The sequence below is a fragment of the Oryctolagus cuniculus genome, chromosome 2 (assembly GCF_964237555.1).
Source record: "Oryctolagus cuniculus chromosome 2, mOryCun1.1, whole genome shotgun sequence".
NCBI lineage: Eukaryota > Metazoa > Chordata > Mammalia > Lagomorpha > Leporidae > Oryctolagus > Oryctolagus cuniculus.
Genome location: NC_091433.1, coordinates 199,060,757 through 199,082,042, shown reverse-complemented (window position 1 = coordinate 199,082,042; position 21,286 = coordinate 199,060,757). Strand labels below are relative to the sequence as shown.

The 21,286-nt window shown below is 49.7% G+C and overlaps 1 protein-coding gene across 22 annotated transcripts in view; it reads right to left on the bottom strand.

Moving 5' to 3' along the window:
- Positions 1 to 21,286, bottom strand: part of MYT1L (myelin transcription factor 1 like) — a 440,164-nt gene that overhangs the window by 200,611 nt on the left and 218,267 nt on the right. For all 22 annotated transcript variants that reach the window (XR_011386785.1, XR_011386786.1, XM_051838143.2 and 19 more), the window contains one exon: positions 12,850 to 12,995. The gene's annotated coding sequence lies outside the window, so the exon portion shown is untranslated. The remainder of the gene's footprint in view (positions 1 to 12,849; positions 12,996 to 21,286) is intronic.

Below are 21,286 nucleotides of genomic sequence, written 5' to 3'. Positions count from 1 at the left end.
GAACCAGCAGATGGAAGATCTGTCTCCTTAACTCTCTCTGTTACTTTGCCTTTCAAATAAACAAACATTCAAGAAAAAATTAAAGAGAAAGCTTAGGGAGGCACCTTTCTTCCACTGTTAGTTTAATTAATGAACTGGCTTCCTAGATTAACTATTTAAAGCAGTTCTCTCTTTGTTAAAATGCCAGCTCCCTGCCCATACTCAGAAGTGCCTTCTCCTCTGTGTTACCAGGTTACCCTCATGCAAATGAGAGGGCGGGGTCTCCCTGTCTGCAAGTCACTGGCCTTCCTACACAACACACATTCCTCACTCTGGACAGAACGTTTCCCTCACAGGCCATGGTCCACTTCCGTCAGCAGCTACACGTCTGCCTTGTGTCAGACTCCCCCACCAACCTCCTCCCCACTCCAACAGCAGAGGTTTCAGAGCTCTGAGTGTTGTCATCTGAGATGGTGGGCAAGTGACATGTTCTCAGAGCAGCAGCAAGGAACTGTTCGATGGGCTTGGAAAAGCTGGACCCTTCCCTCTTCCCCATGTAGTGAAATTATGCTGCTTAGTGCCTCAGATCTCCTCTAAGCACCTGTGCTGACACCAGCGGATCCACGTGTCAAACCTCGGGGCATGAAGACTGGGTGATGCGGGCTTGCTGGCCATCCTCTCCTAAGCCCAGCCCTGGCTCTGGTCAGACGCTGTCTCTTTAAAAAGGGTTGTGCCTGTAGTCACTTTAAAAATAACTCAGCCCACAACAAGGACTGTGTGTCCCCCACCCCTCTACCCCTACCTCTATTTTGGGATGCAAGCCCCATTATCACTGAGCAGAATGACATTCACAGCAGGTACAAGTGACACATGGAAATTTGTTGGATCAGTTGCACTAATTGGATATCTGAGCTCGCCAGGATGATGGCACAAGCAGGAGGTGTTTAAACATGTGGGCCCAGAACTCTGATTATGGTCCATTTCCATGCAAATGAAGAGCTGCAGCAGAGCACAAGGCCTCTAAGAGTACATCAAGGCCAGCCCCAGCCCGAAGGAGGAGAGCCTTCAGCAGGAGAATCTGTGAAGAATAAAAGAACACTGGCTTTCTTCTTACCTTCCAGCCCATAAGATGTACACAGAAACTCCCATTAGCACTAATGAGAGTGATCATGTAACTCTCCCGTGAAATGACGGGAGGGGAGCTGCATCTGTCACCGTGCAGACACCCAGGGCTGGGCACGGAGTTCCTGCAGCCGCTGCCTCGTGGCCCTGGCTCTTCCTGCCCTTCCTGGAGGTGCTGAGAAGACAGGCCTTGGTGCCGCACCCTGGGGGAAGCCCTGGGAGGGGTCCCCACAAAGCTGTGCTGGGAGTGAGGGGAATGTGTGTCTGCAAGGGCTTTGAGTAACTCAGAGCAGTCGAGCCGCTCATCTGCTCGTGAGCTGTGGCATTAGGAAAATGAAGCAAATGCCCCGTATCCTGTGGGTGAATTCTCATCTACCCTCCTTTTCCACTGTGTAGCATTTTGTTCTTAGGAGAGCAGGCCCAACATTTCCACTAGGTTCCAGTGTCCCAGTGCGCTGCTCAGAGTTGTGCACTGACTTCAGACACATTCCTGCCTCCCCAACAGGAGCCGTGTGCTCTGCTGCCCAGACGCTTGGGCACATGCCAGAGGGAGACCCCCACGCTCTCAAATCCATGGGGCAAGGCCAGAGGGAGACCCCCACGCTCTCAAATCCATGGGGCAAGGCCAGAGGGAGACCCCCACGCTCTCAAATCCATGGGGCAAGGCCAGAGGGAGACCCCCACGCTCTCAAATCCATGGGGCAAGGCCAGAGGGAGACCCCCACGCTCTCAAATCCATGGGGCAAGGCCAGAGGGAGACCCCCACGCTCTCAATTCTGCGGGGTAAGGCCAGAGGGAGACCTCCACACTCTCAAATCCATGGGGCAAGGCCAGAGGGAGACCCCCACGCTCTCAAATCTGCGGGGCAAGGCCAGAGGGAGACCTCCACGCTCTCAAATCCATGGGGCAAGGCCAGAGGGAGACCCCCACGCTCTCAAATCCGCGGGGCAAGGCCAGAGGGAGACCCCCACACTCTCAAATCCATGGGGCAAGGCCAGAGGGAGACCCCCACGCTCTCAAACCCGCGGGGCAAGGCCAGAGGGAGACCCCCACACTCTCAAACCCGCGGGGCAAGGCCAGAGGGAGACCCCCACGCTCTCAAACCCACGGGGCAAGGCCAGAGGGAGACCCCCACACTCTCAAATCAATGGGGCAAGGCCAGAGGGAGACCCCCACGCTCTCAAATCCGTGGGGCAAGGCTGGCTCTCGAGGACAGCGTCCGTCTTCCCAAGAGTCTAGTTCTCTGTGTTTGGCTCCATGATGTTACTGGACGCATCTCTTCCCTGTGGAGCCCCTGCTGCTCTCTCAGCCAGCACTTCCAGCTCCCTCAATGTCCTGCTGGGTGCTCGTGGACTTTGCCCTAGGACTTTGTGGCTCTGACACACTGGCTTGCACATGCACCATGAATATGTGGTGAGCAGAAATGTAACGAGGAATTTCTCAGAGGTGGCCACACTCCTGGCATCAACGCTCATCACACTAAGAGTCCTCTGCTTCCGCTTCCTTCCAGGCCCACAGCCCTTCCCCCGTGAGGCTGCTCTGGCATGGCCCACCCGGTACAAGCACGTGGACTACGCCCTGCAGTTCTTTGACAGTGTATCTCGGCCTGGGTTCACAGGATCCTCCCATTTACAAATACATCTTCGGTGCTGCTGATGTGGAGGCAGCAGGATCTTGACCAGTCCCCCATGGATAGGACATTTGAATGTTTCCAAAATTCTGTTCTTACAAATAAGACTCTAATGAATGCCGTAGAAATAGTCAACACTTGTAAAATGCTCACAAATGCCTTTCCACAACCCTCTTAGGTAGAAATGTGATGATTCCTAATATACAGAAAAGGAAATTGAGGTATGTAGATAGCAAGTAGTTTGTCCAAAGTTGTGGGGTTGGTCGGGGGAAGCCGGGGTTTTGATCCAGTAGGTCCGTCTGTCCATCCATGCCTCCTCCCTTTCCCCTCCCTCCCCCCTTCCTTATTTCATCCTTTCCTTTCCCTCCTTCTCTCTTCCCATCTTACTCTCACCTGTCCTGTGGTGCCATCAGGACCTCTGCCCCAACACCCACACCTGCCCCCAGGAGCCATCAGGACCTCTGCCCCAACGCCCACACCTGCCCCCCAGGAGCCATCAGGACCTCTGCCCCAACACCCACACCTGCCCCCAGGAGCCATCAGGACCTCTGCCCCAACGCCCACACCTGCCCCCCAGGAGCCATCAGGACCTCTGCCCCAACGCCCACACCTGCCCCCCAGGAGCCATCAGGACCTCTGCCCCAACACCCACACCTGCCCCCAGGAGCCATCAGGACCTCTGCCCCAACGCCCACACCTGCCCCCCAGGAGCCATCAGGACCTCTGCCCCAACGCCCACACCTGCCCCCAGGAGCCATCAGGACCTCTGCCCCAACGCCCACACCTGCCCCCCAGGAGCCATCAGGACCTCTGCCCCAACGCCCACACCTGCCCCCAGGAGCCATCAGGACCTCTGCCCCAACGCCCACACCTGGCAGGAGCTCTTCTGTTGGTGGTTGGGCTGCTACCTTGCATATGGCCTCTGACACAACTCTCACTCACATGAGTGTCGGCATTCTATGTGGAAGTGGAATTACCAACGGGGCGAGCATATCCTTCCAAATGTCATTGGTACTGCCAGCACACATAGTCCATACTCAATACCCACATGAGCCACTTGCTTGCTTATCGTCGACTGACAAGCAGGGTTGCAACACCGCAGCTCCAGCTGCCTGTGAAGCTGATGAGTGTGAGCTTTTTTCATGGAAACCCCAACACTACCTTCCCTGAAAGAGCTCCAATGGCCTCTGTCCATTTCCAGCTGACATTTTCACTTGTTAACTTTAACATGCTAGCAAGTCTTGACTCTATTCACATCTGCTGACTTCTCAAGCGGTGCTGTTTCCTGTCTATTTCAGCAACATCAAAACAATGCCTGCCTTTCAATTTCCATCTTTTGAAATCCTCTCGAAAGAACTTCTGATAAGGGAAGATGATTCATTTAACTTCCATACATCTGTGCTTCAGTGTAACACACGTTTCAGGACCTATGCATGTTTATGCTTTGACAAATCCCTATTAATTACCACTCAAAAATTATACATTTAATTTATATACTTAAGAAAGCTGCCCATGAGATAAGGGTCAAGATCACTGGAATGCTGCCTGGCCAAGTGAGAATAAGCCCCAAGGGTAGTGAAAATGATATACCTGAGAACTGCTTTTGCTCCACCCTCCCAAGATGTCCCTGCAGTGGCCATTCTAGAACCATCTGTGGAATGTGGCTCCATAAGAATCCTTCCTCAGCAGTGGGGACGAAGATTGCCCATCACTCCACACCTGCCCTCCCTCTTTTGGAGATGTGCTGTGCAAGGCTTAGCAAATTAAATCAATCACTAGTTTCCGTGTTTTAGAAGGAAACTAAAGTTCACCATAGGGCTATTTTTTGATAAAATGTGGCTCCCTGCATATGAAAGGGACTATTGACATGAGCAGACAAAGCCATTAGCTATAAAAAGCTTATCTGGAAGATGTGACTAGTTATTTAAGCAGAATGCTTGTCTAAACATACTAATAGTAGGTCTTTATGAGTAATATGGTGTACAAAGTACACAATTTTTTTTGTCAACCTAAAATTCAGACCCAAGGAAAGAATGTAAACATGATTAGGAGGAAATATGAAAACAACAAACAAAATCCACACGTAGCACACATCACTGTACAGTCTGGCAGCAAAGGCTGCGGGATATGCTCTCCACCCCCACAGAGGGTTCCCTGGACAGTCTCCAAGGAGCTCAAGTCCACTCCTTGAGGTGTGGGCCTGCCCAGTGCATACCATGGAGCTGTCAGATCTCAGACTAGCTCGCTGCCAGCTGAGCCCCAGCACTGAGCTGAACGCTGGCCCCTCAGCAACCACCCCAGTGTTTCTGCTCTTCTACAGAATTTCTGACACATGGTTTGAGACCAGTGATGCTAGGACAGCTCCCCCTGCCCCTGCCACTCCACTGCGTCCCCTGTGGATCAGTTCTGGGGAGTTCAGAGCCAGGGGGCACAGCTTCAACACAGTGCTGTGTGCAACCCTGGCACCTCTGGGTTAGGAAGGTTCCTGGGTTTTAGTCAAGGGGACATCGGAGAGAAGACATAGAAGCTCTGAAACTCCTGCGTGGAAAGCATTCCTTCAGTTTTCTTGGCCTGTGGGGTGCTCAGTAGCAAGACAAAGAGGGGCTCCTGGCTTGTGATCTCCGTGCCCCTCCTCCCAGGTGAACTATGATTGCCCACTCCCTTCACAGTACACAACTCATACTGAGATCTGAAAGCCCTCAGCGACCCGCGGTCTCAAATGACCTCACAGCTTCCTCCTTGCCCTCAGTCAAACGCCCACTAACTGGAGATTACTGTCCTCAATCAAGAGGGAAGAGATCTGGCTTGCCACATCCCCTCACCTAGGACAGGAGGATACACTCAGCAGTTTGGTGTCCTACTTTCTGACACACTGGTGGTATAGGACCAGGCTATGCAAGTCATGAGAAATGCAAATTTCTGCTGTTTCCTAAATGAAGTTCGGAAAAAGCCAAAGAGAAAACAGTTGCATTTGTTTTTGGCTATCCATAGACTTTATCACCTCATATTGTAATGAATACTGTTACAGTGAAAAGTTAACAAATTTGAAGCACTGAGTGTGATTACTATGAAGACAACTGAAAAGCATTCTTTCAGGACAGTGATGATTTTGAAAGGCATGACTCAAAATTATTTGATTGTTTTCTGGGGAAGGATGTTGAGATTATGGAACTATGAGTTGTAGTTTATAGCACTGCACCAGCCTAGCAGTCTCACCAATCTTCATGTGTCCACACATTATGAATGCGTATAATCCTGATGGACAAGACGCAAGAACAGAATTGTGCGAAACCTGCACACTACCTCGCAGGGATGGTAGACAGTACCTCACAGTGCCTGGCAGACAGCTCAGAAGACCAGACGCCTACCCCCTCTGAATCCCCCTGCTGCCTTCTCCAACCCTGTAGCCTGGACAAGTGGCCTCACCTCTCTGTGCATCATAGTATGGCAAGAACAGCGCCGACTTCACAGGATGTTTCTGAGTATGAAACGAGCTAGGCTGAACCACGCTTGGTGAACGCACACTTAATAGATGCTTAGGTAGTAGTATCATCACTTGTAGTTGACACCAGGTTCACATACTCAACTCACATGCCTTTTATAAAGCCCATTTATTTCTATTTTACAACAAAACAAAACAACAGATTTTAAAGGCTTTACCCAAAGGCAAAGAGGTGTTGGCAGTATCAGGATTAAATCTAACGCCATTTGCTGCCGTTTTCAAAGGATCACAGAGTGCAGATTTACACTGGAGTCCTTCAGCAGATTTCTCCTTCTGGACGCACAATGCACTCCTCTCTAAAATAATCACCATTCGGAATGTCATCCGAGTGGTTTTTTGGGAAACATATTGATTTTATTTTAAGCAAAGTCCTTAGCATGGAAATTGAAAGCAGGGTGTGATTTTCTCTTTGGGCTCTGGTGCAGGGGAAATTGGATTTCCTAGAGCACCAGCTGCGGAGGCACCACAGGTGCTCATGGCTCAGCAATCACAGCAGCTAATTGGGACACAAGAGGACATAAAATGCCCTCGATCGGAATCTCGTTCTGTGGCACTATTACTTCTCGCATAAGAGCAAGTCCCAAAGTCCTTCTTCTTAAGTGGAGATGCTAACGGACATTAGCTGCTGTAGAAAGAGAAGATGATGTGTTGCAGGGTGAGGAGGAGCTGGGAGCCACTGTTGCAGCAGGGCCCGGGGCTGGGTGCCACAGCAACTGCCTGGTGCTGTCAGTTAGTGCTAAGGGTCTATCTGCCGAGTATCTGATTTTGGGTTGCAGCATAAAGGGTAGGAAGAGCAGAACCATCAGGGGATCTAAAGCTGGAGAACTGCCCAACAGTCGCTACCCCAAATTCAGACAGTGGAACACAGCCGCATTGCATGCTGGGGTAGGCAGGGTGTTGGGAAATGGGTGACAGGAGGTCATCATTGGTTTGCAGGGTGGAGAGAAGGAACAACCATCCTGAGTGACTCATTCTGTTACATGCTCTATCTGAAAGGACAAGACATAGACCCTATAGTAGCATTCTGTGTACTGTGGACTATAGAAACCATCTGGTACTGATGTTCAGTCCTCATAGATCTTATGCCCAGGAAACCAGTACTGTGCTCAGACTGTATCCATACTCAGTCCACATAGTACCTGTGACCAGAAAATACAGTACCCATGCTCAGTCCTTAGAATTCCCACATTCAGTCCACACAGTACCTACGCACAGTCCATACACTGCCTGTGACCAATTAATACATTAAGTAAGTACTCACAGTCCATCCATACAGTACCCATGCTCAGTCCACACAGTACCCACACTTAGTCATGTTGCCATTATCAGTCCATATAGTACTCATGATCAGTTAACACAGTACCCACACTCAGTCCATACAGTACCCATACTCAGTCCATACAGTACTCAGGCTCAGTCCATACAGTTCCTGTGACCAATGAATATAATACCCATGCTCAATACATAAAATGTTCGCTCTCGGTCCACACAGTATCAGTACCTGCACTCAATCCACACAGTACCCTTACTCACTCCATATAATGCTGTGATCAGTCCATATAGTACCCACACTCAGTCAACACAGTACTTAGGCTCAGTCCATGTAGTGCCTCTGAACAATCAATACCAACACTCAGTTCATAAAATACACACTCAGTCCATACAGTACCTGTGATCAGTCCATCCAGTTCCCATGCTCAGTCCATACAGTACCAACACTATCTATCAGTAGCTATACTTGTTCTATCCAGTAGTCATGCTCAGTCCACTCAGTACCCACCCCCACAGTCTGTAGAGTCCCCATACTCAGTTTACAAACACCTCAGCTTCTAGGGATGGAGTACTTTGTTCTCACACATAGCTGTGCTGGCACCTGACTGGCATTCCAAATCTGTGCCTATTCTAGGTGTGCTGTTTTTTTCTGCCTAGAAAGTAGCTGTCAGATCTTTCATCTAATGAACTAATCGAGAAAGACCCAGTTCTGGGTTGCTTCCTCTGCAGTGCCGCCCTTGATCTCAGGCATAGTTAAAGTCTCTTTGAGTCCTCTGAAACTGCCTCACACAGACCTCTGCTGACTCGGTGGGAGGCAAGCAGCACCCAGGAGAGCAACCGTGACAGGCTGGGACCACAGACAGGAGCAAGACACGGTCTATGCTGCAGGTGGAGGCTTTGTCTTGTCTCACTGCCGCCGCGTGCCTGACACTCACGCTGTGAGCTCTGGGAGGCAGTGGCTGTGTCGGATCCATTTTCACACCTGCAGAAACCCAAAAGGTCCTGGGCACAAGGGAGCCACTCAACACTGCCGGGCAAGACACTGATGAGCAAGGCAAGCACACACTGTCGCTCAGTGCCCATGAAGGAAAGGGGAGCAGGTGAACACCGGCTGTCCTCTGCATTTCTTGTCATGTAATTTCTGAGGCTAACTTTTGAGTATTTGTCTGAAGCTTGGACCTAAAGTTGGATGAATGACTGGAAGTTAGTGATCTGTGTTAAATTCAGATAACCAAACAGCATTCCTTTCCAGCTCACTGCAGCCCACCTTCTCCCCACGACACAGTACACTCTCGGCTAATTGTCAATCAGTCTTGTGTGACCTCCAATGCTCTCCAATCCTCCCCGAGTGACCTCTAAGTGGGAATGATGGTCCCTCTTCCGCAGGAGTTCAGTGGTTCCCAGGGCTGGACCATGAGTGGTGGGGCTCTTCCAGAGGTAAGATTTACTACATGAAGATGAAACAGGTGGTGTCGGATCCTGCACTCGGAGCTCTCTGTATGGTTAGGACTGACTGTGGCTTTGGACGACACCCCATAATATCTAAGTATCTAATTTTCAGTGTCTTCTAGTTTCTCATTATCAACAACAGATCCTGCATGTTGGGAAAGGTGCCTATGCATTTGTTGTTTGTTCCTCATCATCGCTGGTCTTCTACCATGGGAGTCACCTCTGGGGAACCAAAGTCTTCAAAATGCAGTTTCAGAAATTCAACAGAGAGCGTCCTCAGGGCAGATCTTGGAAGCCTTCATATCCAACTTTTTTAGACACAGAGATTGCTTATTGCTCACCAAATCAGACTTACACAAAAGAGGTCATAAAACCTGATCGTTTTTCAAACTGAAAAAAAAATGTAAGACCATGGTCCATGCTCAAACTGCGTATGAAAATGAATTAAGGGGCCGGCGCCGCGGCTCACTAGGCTAATCCTCCACCTTGCGGCGCCGGCACACTGGGTTCTAGTCCCGGTGGGGCGCCGGATTCTGTCCCGGTTGCCCCTCTTCCAGGCCAGCTCTCTGCTGTGGCCAGGGAGTGCAGTGGAGGATGGCCCAAGTCCTTGGGCCCTGCACCCCATGGGAGACCAGGAGAAGCACCTGGCTCCTGCCATCGGATCAGCGCAGTGTGCCGGCCGCAGCGCTCTGGCCGCGGCAGCCATTGGAGGGTGAACCAACGGCAAAGGAAGACCTTTCTCTCTGTCTCTCTCTCTCTCTCACTGTCCACTCTGCCTGTCAAAAAAATTTTTAAAAAAATTTAAAAAAAATTTTAAAAAAAGAAAATGAATTAAGGGAAAGTATGCAAACCTCTGTTTCTGCCTGATCCAGAGAGTTAGCCATAGGATTGTGGATTCTAGGTGGAATCCACCAAAACCTCAAGAGCAGATATTTCTGCAGAAACAGAAAAACACACCCTAAAATTCATGAGGTAACTCAAGAGCATCATTGTAGACGGAACATCATGGAGAAGAACACAGCTGCAGGCTTTGCACTCCCTGAGGGCAAAACTTACTACAGAGTGACAGGAATCAAAGCAGTGTGGCCCTGGCATAAAGTCAGGTTGGGGACACGCAGTGAGACAGGACAAAGAGGCCAGAATGAAACCCACACCTATTTGGGCAAATGACTTCCCACAAGGGTGACAAGACTATTCCATGGGGAAAGGACAATCTTTCAAAAACTAGAACTGGGAACATCCCAGATCCACACACAAAAGAATGCAGCTGGACTTGCACTAGGAATTCACACTAAAACTACACAATGACAAATTCAAAATGGACTGATGATCTCAACATAAAACTAAAACTATCCAACTTTCTGACAAAAATGTAGAGGAAAAGCTTCATGACTTTGAATTGGTGATGATTTCTTAGATATGATTCCAAAAGTATGGTCATTAAAAAAAAAATAGAAACTGAAAAAAACAAAAGGTGGCTGGAACAGGCAATGTGGCAGGCATGTAAGATGTCTTTTGGGACACCTGCATCCCACTTCAGAGTACCTGAGTTCCAGTCCAAGCTCTGCTTCCAATTCCAGCTTCCTGTTAATGTGCACTCTGGGAGAGGGCAGGTGATGACCCAAGTACATGGGTCCTTGCCACCTACATGGGTGACCTGGATGGAGTTCCTGCCTCTGGTTTCAGCTTGGTCGAGCCCTGGCTATGAGCATTTGGGAAGTCAAACAGCGAACTAGACGGAAGACATTTTTCTGCTTCTCTTTCTCTATTCTTTTCAAATAAATCTTTATATTTAATAGAAAATGGGAAAAATAGAAACAATTAGATTACATGAAAAAAAAAGTCTGCTTCAAAGGACACCACCTACAGAGTGAAGGCAGCCCATCATGCAGGAGAAGATATTTTCTTTTTTTGAAATATTTATTTATTTGAAAGAATGAACTACAGGGAGGCAGCGGCACAGAGAGAGAAAGGTCTTCCATCTGCTGATTCATTCTCCAGATGGCCGCAATGGCTGGAGCTGTGTTGATTCGAAGCCAGGAGCTTCCTCCAGGTCTCCCACCTGGCTACAAGGGCCCAAGGACTTGGGCCATCTTCCACTGCTTTCCCAGTACATCGCAGAGAGCTGGATTGGAAATGGAGCAGGCAGGACTCGGCAGCTTTACCAGCTACGCCACAGTGCCGGCCCCCAAGATATTTCCAAATCATGCATCTGGGGGCCAGCGCTGTGGCATAGTTTGGTAAGGCCGCCGCCTGCAGTGCCGGCATCCTATATGGGTGCTGGTTCGAGTCCTGGCTGCTCCACTTCTGATCCAGCTCTCTGCTATGGCCTAGGAAAGCAGTGGAAGATGGCCCAAGTCCTTGGGCTGCTGCACCCACGTGGGAGACCGGGAAGAAGGTCCTAGCTCCTGGCTTCAGATCAGCACAGCTCCAGCCATTGTGGCCAACTGAGGAGTGAACCGGTGGATGGAAGACCTCTCTCTCTCTTTTTGCCTCTCCTTCTCTCTCTGTGTAACTCTGACTTCCAAGTAAAAATAAATAAGTCTTTAAAACAAATCATGTATCTGATGAGGGGTCATATCTAGCATATAAAAAGAATTCTCATAGCTCAACAATAAAAGACAACTTGACTACAGCAAGTACTTAAATAGACATTTTTTGAAAGAAGACACACAAATGGCCAATAAGCATATGAACAGACATTCCAAATCACTAATCAAGAGGGAAAGGCCAATCTAAACCAAAACAAGACATCACTTTATACACATTAGTGTATCCATCATAAAACACACACAGAACAGTAAGCACTGCCGTCATGGAGAGACTGGAAGCCTTAGGCACCACTGGTGGGAATGTAAACGGTGGTACTCAAAATATCAAAAGTGCATATGAATTACCCACACAACTTGAAAGCAAAGATTCAAGCACGTATCTGTACACTCAAGCTCATAGCAGCAGTATTCACAAGCAGCTGAAGAGTGGACGCAGTGGGCGTGTCACTGAAGAGGGAGCAAGGAGCAGCAGTCTCAGCCAGAAGGGAATTCAGACACTGCAGGGTGGCAGGGTGGCGGGGTGAGCCTTGCAGACACCCTGCTGGGCTCACAGACCAGTCACAAAAGGACAAATGCCTGAGTGTTGCACTCACAGAAGGACCTCAGCAGGAAATCCAGACAGACAGAAAGAAGAACAATGGCTTTGAGGGGCTGGGGAGGGGGATGGAGGAGGGGTGCAAGCCTTCGGTTTGGGAGTTGAGAAAAGATCTGGAGATGGATGATGGTGATCGTTGCACACCAGGCAGATGAAGTTAACACACCACTGACACACACCTTCAAAGGGATAAAATGGAAATGGCACGTGTGAGCACACTCACACTCCTCTTGTGAAAGGCACTGAGCTATGACCTGAAGTGCGGCTGGGAGCCTGGGTCTCCCCACGCACAGCTCCAGGACACAGGCTCATCAGCACTAACTGCCAGCAGCCTCGGAGCACCCTGGGCAATTCAAGCCAGGCCCTAATTAACACCCAGCTTCATTTCCTCAAATATAAGGTGTCCCTAAATAGATCAGTGGTGGATACAGATCTGATTAGAGAGGAAAGTTGTACAAAGCAGCTTCTGTGTGACTGTCAAGTGTGACAAAGACCTGTGACTCTGGTCATAAATCGGGGGTGTAGCCATTGGGAAGAGAAGGCCACCTGAGTCCGTGCTGAGGAATGCATTAGAAAGTCTAACTCTGCACTGAGTTTTTTAAATTAAAATCAGGAGATTTTTTTTAAACCACCAACCACAAAGCCTTTGTACTCATAAACCTATCTTTAGGCTTTGCCATAAGTTATGGTTAGTGAACCCTCAAACACTTGTCTACACATACAGCATCAAGTCACATGGTGTCTTTACCTTTAGGTCGCTCCTTGGATATCCATGTGTCTGCAGGGCCTGCTGGAACCTTCCTTGATGAAATGTTGTTGAAAATTTGAGAGAAGGGACACTTGATTGGATTCAGTCACTACATGTTTTCCCCTCTTTCACCAGATGTGGGCACTCTAGAAAAGAACACAAAGGCAGAATCATGAGGCTGACCCTCATGGAGGAACAAACCCCCCAAGAGGGGCCACTGCAGGGAGGGCCCCTGGCTGCCGATGCACCTGAGGTGAGCAGGGTAGTAATGGTGGGCTCGGCCGAGAGGCGTGAGGAGGCAGGAGGCATGATGGCCACACCACCCACTGTCATCACTGGTGGCACTACTGTCTGCAAGGCCAGGAGGACATGGGCCTAGAAATGGAGACTTCTCACACAGGTGGAAGTTCTTTCTGTGAGTGGGTCTCAGAACCATTACACTGAACAAACCACTCAGACTGGCACCTGTGAGTCCATGGCTTGCCTGTCTTGCAGGTTTCTGATTTTGTCCCTCTCAGTTCCAAAGACAGCTAATAGACCCCAGTCATTTGCACCAAAAGATTTTATAAAAACACGTCATTTGCTTCTTAGAACAGAAATGAAATGCAATATCATAAGTAATGATTTAAAATTTGTATTTTTTATAGCTGTAAAGCTATAGCCAAACATGTGGTTTAAAATACATGTTATATATAAACCTTTATGAGTGGTATTTACATGGTGGGCACAGCTATTTGTATGTGTTCTGTGATATTACTACTAAATTGACTAAGAGCAGCTTAGATCCTATTCAGGATGGTGTTTTTATGAAAATGTAAGCGACTTCTCACCATGTGAAGAGCACCGAACAGACAAATGTAAATAAACCAACACAGGGGCTGGCACTGTGGCACAGTAGGCTAAGCCTCCAGCTGTAATGCCGGCATCCCATATGGACACCGGTTCAAGTCCCAGCTACTCTACTTCAGATCCAGCTCTAGGCTTATGGCCTGGAAAAGCTGTGGAAGATGGCCCAAGTCCTTGGGCCCCTGCACCCACGTCGGAGACCTGGACGAAGCTTCTGGCTCCTAGCTTTGGATCGGCTCAGCTCTGGCCATTGTGACCATTAGGGGAGTTATGGCTATTTGCAGATAGAAGGCCTTTCTCTCTGTCTCTCCCTCTTTCTGTCTGTAACTCTGCCTCTCAAATAAATAAACAAAATCTTTAAAAAAAATATGAACCAACCTACATAAAGGAAATGACGTGTTTGAGGATATACCAGTAAGACTGGATGTTTGCTATCAAAGGTACCTGATCCACTGATGACATTTCATATAAAAATCATACTTTGATTTCATGGTACATTATTAAATTAATTTATACAATGTGTGACTGTTCCGGAAATCCCAGAGAATCAGCTCTGTCCTGTGAGGTTCTGTGTTCTGCTCCCACGTGCACCCCGTGTTTCCTGCTCCTCTCTGTCCCTCGGAAGCAGTCCGCGGATAGCCCAAGGACCACTTGCCCACCCAGAGTTGCTGCAGTCTCTCCACAGCGTACACATCTGAGAACTATCAACAAAGCAACTGAGAACAGACCACTAAAGAGGCAACAGGCTTCTGCGGAGAAAACGACAGACGCTGTTTGACACACATCCCAAGGGGTAGACAGGCCTCCCACTGCCACGGGTCACCCTGCAGGGCCTCAGTACTTCATGGGGAGGGGACTACTCCAGTATCACAGGCTCTGCCCTCCCACCCTCAGGCACCAGAAACCACCATGGGGCTCATCAGGGGCCGGACTCCGCCCCTCCCAAATGTGAGAGAACTCTGAGGAGAAAGGAAGTTAGAGAACTGCATGTGGGCAACACCACTTGTGCTTCAAGGTGTTTGCATCCAGGAGTCATTTATGAGATGGACAGGAAAAAGTCCCCAGTGGGCCACAGGCTAATTGTGCCCAAAGGGCAGCTGATGCTTTGCACCATGTGTGCCCATGGATAGACACACACCCTGTGCTTTCAACAAAACCTGTTCCACCTGGGGAGAAACGGGACCCCCCCCCCCCAGGGATGAGGGGCCTCTGCAGACTCCACCCTCCCCCAACATGTGGCTGGGGTGAAGGAAACTCAGGTTGTGGTTCTGATGGCTCCGGCTCTGTCACATCTGCTGGGAGCGACACTTCACAGAGGAACCCTGGGGCGCACTCCTGACCGCAGCCTTCAGCAGGCAGCTCCCTGCAAGCCACACACCACCCCCACCAGCGGGAGCTCCCTGGAGGCTTGGCGGCACTCGCCTCACCCACTGTCCCTCCTACGCCCCAGATGGTGGTGATGGGTCTTGCCTTAAAGAGGTGTTCGTCCTTATCTGACTTTATGTTACCAAATGCTTTGCTTTGCATTGCTTGCTGTGAGGCAGCTGGATGAAATGATAGGGAGACCCCAGGTGCTGCTTCCTCAGCATCCCGCAGTGACACCACCATGCAAAACCAGCCCCCATCATCACGGCTAGGATGACAGAGACTCCCTCCTCCAATGCCCGTCCACGCGCACCGTGGAGTTCTCCGCGGCTCCATCACCTGTGTGGGTTCGCATGTGCTCTGCCGCAGCTGGCACACGGCACTCCCTCACCCCACAGCCAAACTGTCCTTTCCATGCATGCCCACTGCCTGCGGCTGCATGCTCGTGCTTAGCCCCGGCAGCCGCGGATTTGGTTGTCTGTAGGTTGCCACTGCAGGAGCATGCCGTCACTAGACTCACGCACATGTTACTGTTGGGGTCTGGCTTTTCTTTCTCAGCCCAGGTCTCTGGAAAGTTGCTGGGTGTTGACTGCACCAGTATCCAGTGGCTGAGCAGGATTCTGCAGCCCGTCTGGGCCATGGTTTGTGGAACCACTGGAACCACACACCCCTGAACGACACGCTGCATTTCCGCCTTCAGGCCATCACGAGTTGAGCTCTGTAAACACGTGCCTGTGGATTCTCCTGGGAATGTGTGCTTCCACATGTCTGGGAGCAGCACCCGAGACTACTGTAGCTGGGAGCATGAGAACCGACGTCTACTTTCAAAAGCAGCTCCATGCTGGCTCCCTAGGGCTGTGCGTCACACGCTCCCACTGCCAAGAGAGGAGTCCAGGTCTCCGCTCTGTTTCTGCCGTCTCGGCAGCTAAGCAGTGGGGTTTGTGGAGGCTCTAACGTGCACCTCCTCCTGGCTGGTGGGCCTGGGCCTCTGGGCCACCTGCACGTCCTCTTCAGGGAAGTGTCTGCCCATGCCTTTTGCCCATTTTCTTCCAGGAATGTTTTCAACTATCGGATTTTGAGAGTTCGCTGTATATTCTGGATTCTGGTCCATGGTTTGCACGCAGTTCTGTCAGTCTGTTGTTCGTCTTTTCAGAGTCATAACAAGATATTTTTAACAGCAATAGTTTTAATTTTGGTGAAGTCCCATTTTTCAAATTTTCCCCATGGGTCATATATAATGTTTTGTATTTGTCTTCTATCTTCTGAAAAATTGTGCTGCATTATGGCAGACAGTAACTCCTTTCTGTCGTGAGTATCCAGAACTGAGCAGACACAGCTCCAAACATGAATGTTGAATGAATAAATCAGTGAACAAAAGTAATTTATTAGGTAACAATATTTTAAGAAGTTTTCCTGACACTGGGGAACAATGTTAAAACAGGATGTTTACATTCTGCACGATGGTTTTATAGCTGCTGCCACGGTGCTCCATGGTGCCAGTCTCCTGCTCCCTAGGGAAGGCATGGCAGCTCATTCTTTGACTTCCAGGACGGCCTGCAGGGCTGCAAGGCCATGAGCAATGCAGTCCTGACTTCACTGCCATCTGCTGCTGCCCAGTGTGCTCTCCACATCCAGGGAGGGTTGAGGATGGAGAAAAGGAAGTGCTGATTCCTACAGAAGCCACACAACTGTGGTGCTCACTGCAGGTAGAGTGGAAGGCCATAGCTTTCGCAAACCCAAGGGCAACAGAGCCGCACCTGGACTGGAGAGGGTAGGAACGGACCCTGTCTTAGGAGCACAGCTCTCCCCATCTTGTGTGCTCATGAGTCACCAACACAAGGGGAACTGAACAGACTCTCCTGGCACTCAGAAGCCAAGGCTGCCCAGCTCACTGCATCCACAGGGTCCCTGGCTTCCTACCCCCGCGAAGGCATCCAAATAGGACACTACTGCCTCTTAAGAAAGTGTTTGCTTTAGCCCCATGGCCTTCTATAAAAGCACAATACATGTCCCATGAACAGAAAACATCCACAGTGCTCTCGCTTCTACCAGTGCCAATGGGAGAGCCTCTGATGGCTGCCCAACTCAGGAGCTGCCTAACCTACACCCAGGTGCACAGCGAGTGCCGTGCCTCCAACCAGATCACATCAAATCATACTCGGGCTGAGCACCTTATCTCACACAGTTTCCTGTCAAAATTCTTAATTTTGATTTCTTCTCAGCCTCTTCACCTTTCAGAATACAGCAGCTGAGGAAAGAGAGGAACAGCATTCGGCCTAGCGCTAGGAAGCTAGTTAAGATGCGCACGCCCTCTCGTGGCCTTGAAGCAGGCCTGGCCCCCTTGTCGGGTGGCAGTTGGGGGGCGGGGGCCGCAGACTTGGAACAGCCCTGAGCTCACTCCCTTGTAGGGCTTGGGGCTCCCTTCTCAGGAACTCAGCCATTTCTTCAGTTTGCATACATGGTAAGGGAGTGATTTTAAGTAAACATTCAGTGTTAGATCCGTGAATTATTAATAATTTACTATAAAATTCATTTTAATGTTATCTTTGTTAATATTCATGAAAATGAATTAAGGTTTTTTTATTTTGCCTTTTAACAAGAGTGTGCAGCATTTAACATACTTTAAACAGGTCACGTAGTCAATACAAAGCACTCTTTGTGCATGTGTTTTGTTCACTACACTGACTTCTGTACATGGCTATATGGGGGCACCCTGAATTCCAACTCTTGTGTCCAGACAGGGACATCAAACGTCCCCTGTACCCGCCTCTTTCTAGAGAAAGCTGGCTTCAAATGCCCTCTGCTCCCCACCTCTTTCTAGAGAAAGCCGGCATCAAACGTCCTCCGCTCCCCACCTCTTTCTAGAGAAAGCCGGCATCAAACGTCCTCTGCTTCCCACCTCTTTCTAGAGAAAGCTGGCATCAAATGCTCTCTGCTCCCGCCTCTTTCTAGAGAAAGCCGGCATCAAACGCCCTCTGCTCCAGCCTCTTTCTAGAGAAAGCCGAGTCTTTCTCTGTCCCTGTGCCCCATGTTTCTTTTCTTCTTCCCTTTCTTGTTCTCACTTTCTCTTGCTGTGTGTAACATTTGTTTCCAAATGATAAGGTCAAAAGAAAACCCCAGGGTGTGCTGTAGTGCTTCCCGGTACATCATTGGAATCCTCTTTGTCCTCAAACCAGGGAAATAGCTCCTTTGCATACAACATTCACTTTATATTATCTTTTTTTTTTTTTTTTGGACAGGCAGATTTAGAGAGAGAGAGAGACAGAGAGAAAGGTCTTCCTTCCGTTGGTTCACCCTCCAAATGGCCATCACGGCCAGCATGCTTCGCTGATCCGAAGCCAGGAGCCTGGTCTCCCATGCAGGTGCAGGGCCCAAGCACTTGGACCATCCTCCAATGCCTTCCCGGGCCACAGCAGAGAGCTGGACTGTAAGAGGAGCAACTGGGACAGAACTATCGCCAGAACTGGGACTAGAACCCGGAGTGCCGGCACCGCAGGCGGAGGATTATTATATTAAATATAAAGGCACTGGCCTTTATATTGTCTTTTAACACTTCAGAAATAAATCTGGTGGGCACTGTGGCACAAGAGTTAAGCTACCCATTTTGGAAACTTACATCCCATATCTAGTGCCTGAGATCCAGTCCCACCTCCACTTCTGACTCAGTTTCCTATTGATGCACCTGGGTGGTAGTGTTTGATGGCTCAAACATTTGGGGGTCCCTACCACCCATATGCGAGACCTGGATTGAATTCCTGTTCCCTGGCTTTGGACTCGACCAGTGCTGGAAGTTATGGGCATTTGGGTAGTGAACCAGCAAAGAAAAAATCAATCTCATTCTCTTCCCCATCATTCTTCTTTTCAAATAAACAACAACAAAAACTAAAAAGTTGAAAAAATTTAAAAGCTAGGGCTAGCATCGGGCGTAGTGTGTTCAGTCGCCACCTGCAGCTTCAGCTGGGTCCAAGGCAGGAGCCAACAGCTGCATCTGGGTCTCCCCCATGGGTGAAGGGCCTAAGTACTTGGGCCATTTTCTGCTGCTTTTCCCAGGCACATCAGCAGGGTGCTAGATTGCAAGTGGAGCAGCCGGGAATCGAACTGGCACCCATATGGGATTCCAGTGCCATAGGCGGCAGTTTAATCTACTATGCCACAGTGCCAGCCCCCTAAAACTTTTTTAAAAAAGCATCAGGGAAACAGTGGCCTGCGGGATGAGAATTCCTATCAGGAATGTGACTTGCAGGTCCATGCAGGGAATCTCGAGGCCAAGCTGCTCCCTGCTGGTTTGCAGCTATTACCAGGATTCCTTACTCATCTTACACCAACAGCTCGCTATGCGCAATGCTTCCATCATGCCTGGGTCTCATTAGAGAAATGCTCACGCCACACCAAGGCCATGGAAGCCAAGGTGGCTGAGCACCAGCAGCTGAGTGAGCACTACGAGTACCCTGGCCTGACCCAGAACTGCCAGCACCACCAGACAACCTGAGTCCACAGGAGCCCCCAAACAGTCTGTTATTAATAAAGATATACTTATTTTACTACGGTTAAACATAGTTGTTGACGCAGTTGTGTTTGGTGCTGTTGTCAGCATGCCGACAACCAAGCAGCACCCCTGGCAACAACCATGAGAACCCCTGGGAAGCTGCTGGTGCTGCTGGGACATGCTGTCAGCGAGCAGTGAGCACTGCCAGCTCCCAGATGCATTTCCTGCTGGAGGCAGGCGAGCAGGGTGCTGAAGAGCCCGGGTGCTCTGACTCCACAGAGGGCACGGGGCCTGCACACCCAGGGGACCTGAGACTCCTGGGCTGCAGGAAATCCCTTCTATGATCCCCAGAACCAAGAGTGCTCAGAGGCTGGCCCTGGGATGCTGCACTCTGCAGCCTGCTCTTGGGAGCCAGAACCAGGAACAGCAGGAAGCAGAGGTTTCAATAATGCAGTGAGTGTCCTTGTCCTGGTCACACACGCACATATTCTATGCAGCAGAGAGCCCAAATTGCTGCCTTGCTATGGAAAAGTATCCCCCAGATGCCCCCTGTTTTGCCCCAGCTCCCCAGGGGAAAGCCTCCTGCTTCTTGCAGCCACTGCCACGCAATTTCCATTCACAAAGCACTTTCTTCTCTGCTTCCACCAGAGAACAGGATGGTGACGCAAGCACACTGTGTGGCCGCCTGGAGACAGCAGGCTACAGTGCCAGAGGATGAGGGACTGTTGTGCTGTCACGGCTGTGAGGACCCCGCTGATGGGGGAGTCGTGTGTTAGGCCACCTGCCTCATCTGGCTGACTTTTCCTCCTTCCGAGTGCTTCCCTACGTCCTCAGCAGAAGTTTATTCCAAACGCACTCCCAGTTAAGTCACCCTCACCGTGGAAGGCGTCTCAGGAGCTGTTCGCATGCGCCCTCTGGCCTGGCAGGGGCCTCCTGTGCAGTGAGGCTGGGGCTGCTCCTCCCAGCCATAACCCTGTCCCCGGCCCCTCCCTAGCCATCTTTCTCCTGTGTGTGGCATCTCTGTCTTCCATGGCTTGGTTTACCTCCTCTTCTTGGTGGAAGACCTAATCGCACAGCTCCTTTTAAAAAATGATTCTTGAGGGACAATTTCTAAAATTATTTCTAAATGTAAAAGTGTTCGTGTCCTGACACCTAACCACTATCTGAGTAAAAGAATTTAACGTGGAAATACCTCTCCCTGAAGGCATTGCTCCCTTCCCTTCTACTTGCTGGGGACTCTCCATGGGAGTCCCTCCCCTACGAGGCTAGACCCCCCACACTAGGAGTTTCCTCTTTGCTTCTAGTGCTTTGAAATTTCTCCAAAATGGGAAAGCACGGAGCTGTTTTTACCTACTTGACCTCTACAGGGCATTCCCTGCACTTGGGTTTTCCTTGAACTTTTTTATTTTTTAAACTCAAACTATAATCTGGAAGCAAACATTTTTGACATTTGCAGCAGAAAATAATAAATATCAACAGTTGGTAAAGAGTTTCCACAAATCATGAAACAACAATTCAACAGGAAGGTGAATAAATAAGACAATGATGAATAAATATGAATAAACAATTATACATGAAAAGGTGTTCAAACTTTCAAGAATCAGGAATCTAGGGGCTGGCAGGTGTAACAGGTTAACCTACCACCTGTGACGCAAGCATCCCATATGCGCAGTGGTTCAATTCCCGGCTTCTCTACTTCCTATCCATGCTAATGTGCCTGGGAAAGTGGCAGAAGGTGGC